The 6426-nt window shown below is 44.6% G+C and overlaps 1 long non-coding RNA gene across 2 annotated transcripts in view; it reads right to left on the minus strand.

Moving 5' to 3' along the window:
• Window positions 1-1581: 1581 nt before the first annotated feature.
• The window catches only part of LOC122190423, a 5799-nt gene continuing 954 nt past the window's right edge, over window positions 1582-6426 (minus strand). For both annotated transcript variants that reach the window (XR_006182123.1, XR_006182122.1), the window contains one exon: window positions 1582-2100. This is a non-coding gene — a long non-coding RNA (uncharacterized LOC122190423). The remainder of the gene's footprint in view (window positions 2101-6426) is intronic.

Below are 6426 nucleotides of genomic sequence, written 5' to 3' on the forward strand. Positions count from 1 at the left end.
GCTTCGCTTGGGAACAGCCAGGGCTGGAGCAACTGGCTAAGAGCACAGGGAGAAGAAGCACAGTGATGGAGCAAAAGCGGGGTGACAGGTAGTGGCTTCGCATGGCAGGGATGATACACCAAGCTGGTGAGCAAAGACAAGAGAAAGGAAAAGCTGAAAGGAGACAGGTGCATGAAGAGATGGGGGCGGTGGAATGGGTTGGTGAAGGGTTGCAGGAGAGAGAGTTCTGGCTATTCAGCTGGGCACCACATCTTGCACTGCAAGTGGTTCATCTCTGCCTACAGTAGTTTGCTTACTGCTTTGAAAAGTATTAATGCTTGGAAAAGGAATAAAGTGTATACCTTATATATGTTTTTTGTTTGTTTTTTTTTTTTTTTGTTAATAATGGTGATCTATTTATAGGCTGCAAATTATACACTGCAAACATTGCTCAGAGACAAGACATTATTTTGTTGCCAACAGGGAAAAGGGAAGGAAGGGGAAAAAGAGACAGAGAGAAGTAGAGATAGGAGAGGAAAAAGAAAGATATACTTCCTGATGCAACTTGCTCATCAGCAGCACAGGGCATGCTGCATGCTGGAGGAAAAACTCAGAGAGCAAGCATGTTGGGTCAGCTGGAACCAGACCCCTCCCCTTTCTGACATGAACAAAACATATGGAGTCATTCCTGAATGAGTTGGGGCTTATCCTAGGGCCCTATGAGCACCATAAAATATGTTGCAGAAAAGCTGATGGCCTGTGGCATATGGCATGTTCCTGCCTGCTGTAGACCTGCGAATGGCCACCTGGCAAGTTCTCTTGGTCCCCAGGAAGTCACTGGAGCATGGCAGAATAAGGTTTTACTATCCCCCATCTCTTTCCAGTCCCCCCCACCCCAAGCAACCTTCTCTCTTCTTTTGTAACCAGATTGCCACAGAGCTGGCATTTGAAATCAAATTCATCACCCAAATTTAGAAACCCAGTCACAGTGCTTCCCTTTTCAGTCAATAGAAAAAGGGAGAGAAGGCAAATCACCTTCCTGATGTCCCTAAAATATCTAATTGAATATTATAGTTAAGACCTAACATTAGATGAGACAAGTCCAGGCCTTACGAGAAAACCAATGAATTGCTTCCATCAAGTTCTCTGTGTCCAGAATGAAACAAGTCAGGAGTAATCCTAGGTCATGACAAAGACTTATTTCCAATGCAAGCACTGATAAACCTTCCCAAGAAGCCTGGGGCTTCAGAAAGGATCAGAGAAAAATCTAGCACAGCTTCCCTTCTTTCTGAGTCTTCCTGACCTCTTTCTTTGGATATCCGAGCTTCATCACCTAGTTGTTCTTTTCTTTCCACAATAATCCACTTATTTTTTCCTCATGTAGATTTTAGTGTGTTTAGTATCCTACTCCTTTCGTTTATATGAATTGGGAAAAGAATAAGAGGCTTTGGCCAAACCTGCCTATACAATTAAAAACTTTTCCTCACCTCTGAGATTATTTATATATAAATCTATATATTATATATGTATATAGATGGATAGATATAGATAATCTCAGAGGTGAGGAAAAGTTTTTACATATAAAAATATATATAAATAAACTTGGAATTTGAACCCCATTTATTCCACAGCCACAAGTGAAAAGCACTGGCATTACAAATATGGCCTTGCATGCCAGCCCATCACAAAACACTTGTAACACTCTCTGAGAGACGCCACAATCCAGGTATGGACCAGAATGAGGTACTACTCCTTGCATAGTCTCAAATACAAGGAGTTCATGTGCAGGGACAGGCAACACTGAGATCCAAATTCAGTTTTTTCTCTATTCTCATTTGGCTCAGATTTGGAGCACCCACAGTCAACCATGTTCTGCAGACAGGGCTTCTCTGTATTTCAGTGAGGACAAGAAGAGATGCCAATATGCAGAATTAGAAGAAGATGAGACAGGTTCATTTGACAGTCTGTTGAAACATGGGCAACTGAGTAACTGGAGGCTGAGTGACTGGCAGGTACTATTTGTCATTGTTTCAAGCCATGGGTTATTCTAGAGGAAGAGACAATTTAAGGCAGCAATCCTCAGGGTGAAGCTTCAGCAAGATCATGCATTTGGATCTGAGCCTGCAAGGCAAAAATACAAAGGGATTATTGGAGCTGCTTGCTAGGAAGGATGGCATGCACATGCAAGATGGTGCCATGCTCAATATCATGCAAGGAAATCTCCTGCGAGCTCTGGCAAACAACACAAGAGCATTAGTGCACTTGACACTGAGTGCCTGCCTTCTAGAGCTGCAGTTACAGGCCAGCCTAGGACACTGCCACACCGAGACATCATTTTCATGGTGCATTTCCATCTGGTGACCTGTGTGCAAAGGGTCTCTCTAGTTTCACCTAAAAAGGTACAGAAACGCTGTCACAGATTAAATATATATATATATATATATATATATATATATATATATATATATAAAGGGTAACTCCTACACAGTTATGTACAGATATCTGAGCAGACACTCAAAATGTTACATCATACAAAGTCCTGTAAGAGTGTTATATAGAGGCCCTGCAGGTATTATCTGATGAAGATCCTCTAGCACAGATACTGTGTTGCCAAACTGCCTTTGCATCCCAGCAGTGGCTGTTTCCACCTACAGGAGAGGACATCCACGCAGGCAGTGATGTGTGGGAAGAGAACTGGTAAAGCAAGTGCTGCTGCCAAATAAATAGTAACTTGGATCTCCAGGGGTTTCTGTTTGGCCGGGAGGACAAGTCAACCAGCGGAACAGATTAGCCTAGCTACTTATGCAGACTCCTGGGAACAGCCCTACCTAAGCACAGCAAACCCTTCCCCCACAAGCTCTAATCTTACCAGAGCTCAGATACAAGCAACATGAAAGACCCCACATTGTTGCCTCCTCTTAAAGTCGGTGCTAAAGCTAAACCTGTCTTCATCAGGTTAGAGAGCCACGTTGCCTCCTCAAACCTCAATATCTCTAATCCTGCCTCACACCCACTCCTGAAGCTCAGAACTAATTCCCGGACCAGTGCTCCCAGCAAGCAGACTGGCAGCCCGTACCCTTGGCAGGGACTTGCAGCCAACCTGTATTTCCACTGGTGCAGCAAATCAGAACTGAATAGTCTCCTAACCTGAGCCTTATAGGGCACAGCGGTCTCCAGATCTACTGTCTGTATTGTTCACACTCACACTACACAGCCCAACTGTATCTGCTGCTCCAAGGGCAGCCCCTGCCAGGAAGACCCAGCAGGGCTGAAGTTCTGCAGAATCACAGCTGCTCCTTTGTCCTGATTTCCCCCAGCTCCTCTATGATTTCATTCAGCTGAAGTCACTACAGCTTTTCCAAGTCTATGTAGGCAGGGCAGATCCCTTGACAGTTTTTTTTTTTTTTTCTTTTTTCTTTTAAATAAGTACTGTTTGGGGGTGGAGGAAATGCAAAAGCCTGAACCTATAGGATAAAATTTCCACTAAGCCTCAGGGAAGAAGCTGCCTGATTGATGGGTAGCATTACTATAGAGGGAAAGAACAAACAGGGTGAAGATGCTGCCAGATGGGAAACTGAATCCTTCTTGGCTCAGTGCACATAGATGTAGCTGGCGGTATACATATCATTGGCAGATTCTGCAAACAAGCTTTAATTCTAAGCATTGCTAATATCAAATTCTGCCACTGTCTATTAGCAGCAACAAATATTGCACTCTAATGACTGGAGAGCTTGGAAAAACCTTTCCTTGTCCCACTCAGCAGATTTTACCTCTGACCTTAGTAGTTGCCAGCAAAAGAGACTGAAAGGAAATCTTTGAAATCTGAAATCTTTGCCCACACTCCTTCCACCCCTCCATCAGCTGGAACCTCCATGCAAAGACCCACGAGGGGTGGCTCTTTGCAGAAAGCAAGATGGTTTCTACGTGGGTGAGATCGTTGTGAGGGTTCTGGAGAAGGAGAAAAATCTCCTGTGTTACTAAGCAGGGATCTGAAGGCTGTTGCTGGGGGAGAAGCAGAAGAATTCCATAAAAGGAAAAATTATTCTGCCTACAACCAAACTACCTCACCTCTGATCTTGTCAGATCTTACAGCAGCAGGGCTGGTCAGCACAAGAGGGACAGTCCCAAGTGGAGCACAGATGGAGCTTCTCATCCCACATGGATCCTGTGTGCTTTTTAAGGTTTTATTTTCTGACAGGGAAGCGAGCACTCTATGATCCAGGGGGTGCTACGGGCACATCATATGAAGCATCTAATCCTGCTTTCTCATCTAATCCCAATAGGAGGAGTTCAGTAATGCCTGAATACAATCCCTCTTTCCACTTCTTTCTTTCCATCTGAACTGTTCCAGCTGCTTGCAAGCCTCAGCACTGTTTGAACATCTGAGCGTAAAATGTATTTCTATTAGAATTGATGGAAGGAACAGAGTGATCCATTGCAAAGTCATCCATTGAGAATCATAGAATCATTAAGGTTGGAAAAGACCTCTAACGCATCAGGTCTAATCATAGAATCACTCAGGTTAGAAAATATCTTAAAGATCATCGAGTCCAATCACAACCTAACTATACTACCCTAACTCTAACAATCCTCTACTAAATCATGTCCCTGAGCACCACATCCAAACAGTTTTGAAACGCATCCAGGGATGGTGACTCAATCAGTTCCCTGGGGAGCCTGTTCCAGTGCTTAACTACCCTTTCTGTAAAGAAGTTTTTCCTGATATCCAACCTAAACTTACCCTGCCACAACTGAAGGTCATTAATCTTCTCACTGGCCATCATCCCCCTACCACCAGGGCTGGCCACCTAACCGTATCCTTAAGTACCACATCTACACATTTCTTGAACCAATGATGGGGACTCCACCACCACCCTGTTACAGTGCCTGACCACTCAAGGTGACCTCTTGCCTGATGAACAGGAGACTCCCAGGATATGAACACAGGAACGGCCATGGCCCTTCCTGAGCTTAGAATTTCCACCCATTGGAGTTGACATGTTTCACTGTGGACTCCTAGGAAGAGACACCAGTTAAACTCATCCCTCTTTCCTGCAGCACCCAGGGATTACTTAAGGCAGTTTGTCTCCCTGTTTCGCCTCTGTACTGACAGCAGTGTTGCAAGTGCTGTGACACCACAGCAGCACACTGGGACATGGATGGCAGCAAGGTTAAGTATACCCTTGGCTCAAGCAAGTCAGTGTTGATTTCTCTCCATATGCCTGTTGTTTAAATTAACTGTATGACAAGCAGAAGGAAAAGAATATATCAGGAGAAGGAAATAACCAACTCTTGTCCTGCTGCTCTTTGGCCAGTAAAGTGATAAGACAGAAAAGAGAGAGCAGGCTTTTCCTCTGCAGCATTAAGAAGCTGAGAATTGCAGAGCAAATGAAAAGTATATTTGAAGATAGCACAAATCCTCGATAAAGCCTCTCTGAAACTTGCAGAAAAATTTCAAAGTGTATCAGGAAAGCTGGGATTCTCTAAAGGATAAATCCATTACACAGGGTGAACAGAGGAGGAGAGATAGACACAGATGGTCAGTCTGGGCTCTCCAAAGCAGGGCAGGAGCGTAGCATGAGCTTTAACCACTTTGCAGCACTTCAGATCTCTGTCAGGAATGGAGATGAAGCACCTCTCCTTCAGTCTCTCATTTCAGAGAGCCAGCATACTGGCATTGAAGGCAGAGACTGCTGGAGCAACCACAAGTGTTGCCTAGTCCCCATCCCATCTTTCTCTCTTCCTCAGGCAAGGAAAAGGTTGTGATCAGGGTGGTTGCAAATGTGGTGTTAAGGCCTTTGGAAGGAGCTGTAGATACAGTCACTAACCCAAAATCTTGGTATTCTCCAGTGCCTCCTAGAGGAGAGCAAGCAGAAGCAGGCTCTGCCTCATTTTCTAGATCTGCACTCGCCTTAGCTACCCCAGTGTGAAATCATTCAGCCTAAATTCTGTCTGCTCACAGAATGGCCAGGGTTGGAAGGGACCTCTCTGTCCGGTAGTTGAGGAAAACATTCTTTAAATGCTGAAGAGAGGAGCCCATCCTCCCCATGCTGCACATCCAGCATGAATTGCTCAGGAAGGCTTCTCAGAGGATACAAGCTATTTATCCCTTTCATAGAGGGATAGAATTAATAAACTTGGAAAAGACCTCTAAGATCACCTAGCCCAACCATCAGCCCATCCCCACCATGCCCACTGACCATATCCCTCAGTGCCACATCCACACGGTTCTGGAACACCTCCAGGGATGGTGACTGCACCGCCTCCCTGGGCAGCCTGTGCCACTGCAGCACCACTCTTTCAGAGAATTTTTTTTTTTTTTTTTTTTTTTTTTTCAAAACTAATACCCAACCTGAACCTCCCCTAATGCATCTTGAAGACATTCCCTCTCTTCCCTATTGCTGTTGTTATCTGACAAAAGAGGCTGACCTCTACCACACTACAAAC

This window comes from Lagopus leucura, unplaced genomic scaffold, assembly GCF_019238085.1.
Source record: "Lagopus leucura isolate 7727_CA_CO unplaced genomic scaffold, USGS_WTPT01 Super-Scaffold_100159, whole genome shotgun sequence".
NCBI classification, from domain to species: domain Eukaryota; kingdom Metazoa; phylum Chordata; class Aves; order Galliformes; family Phasianidae; genus Lagopus; species Lagopus leucura.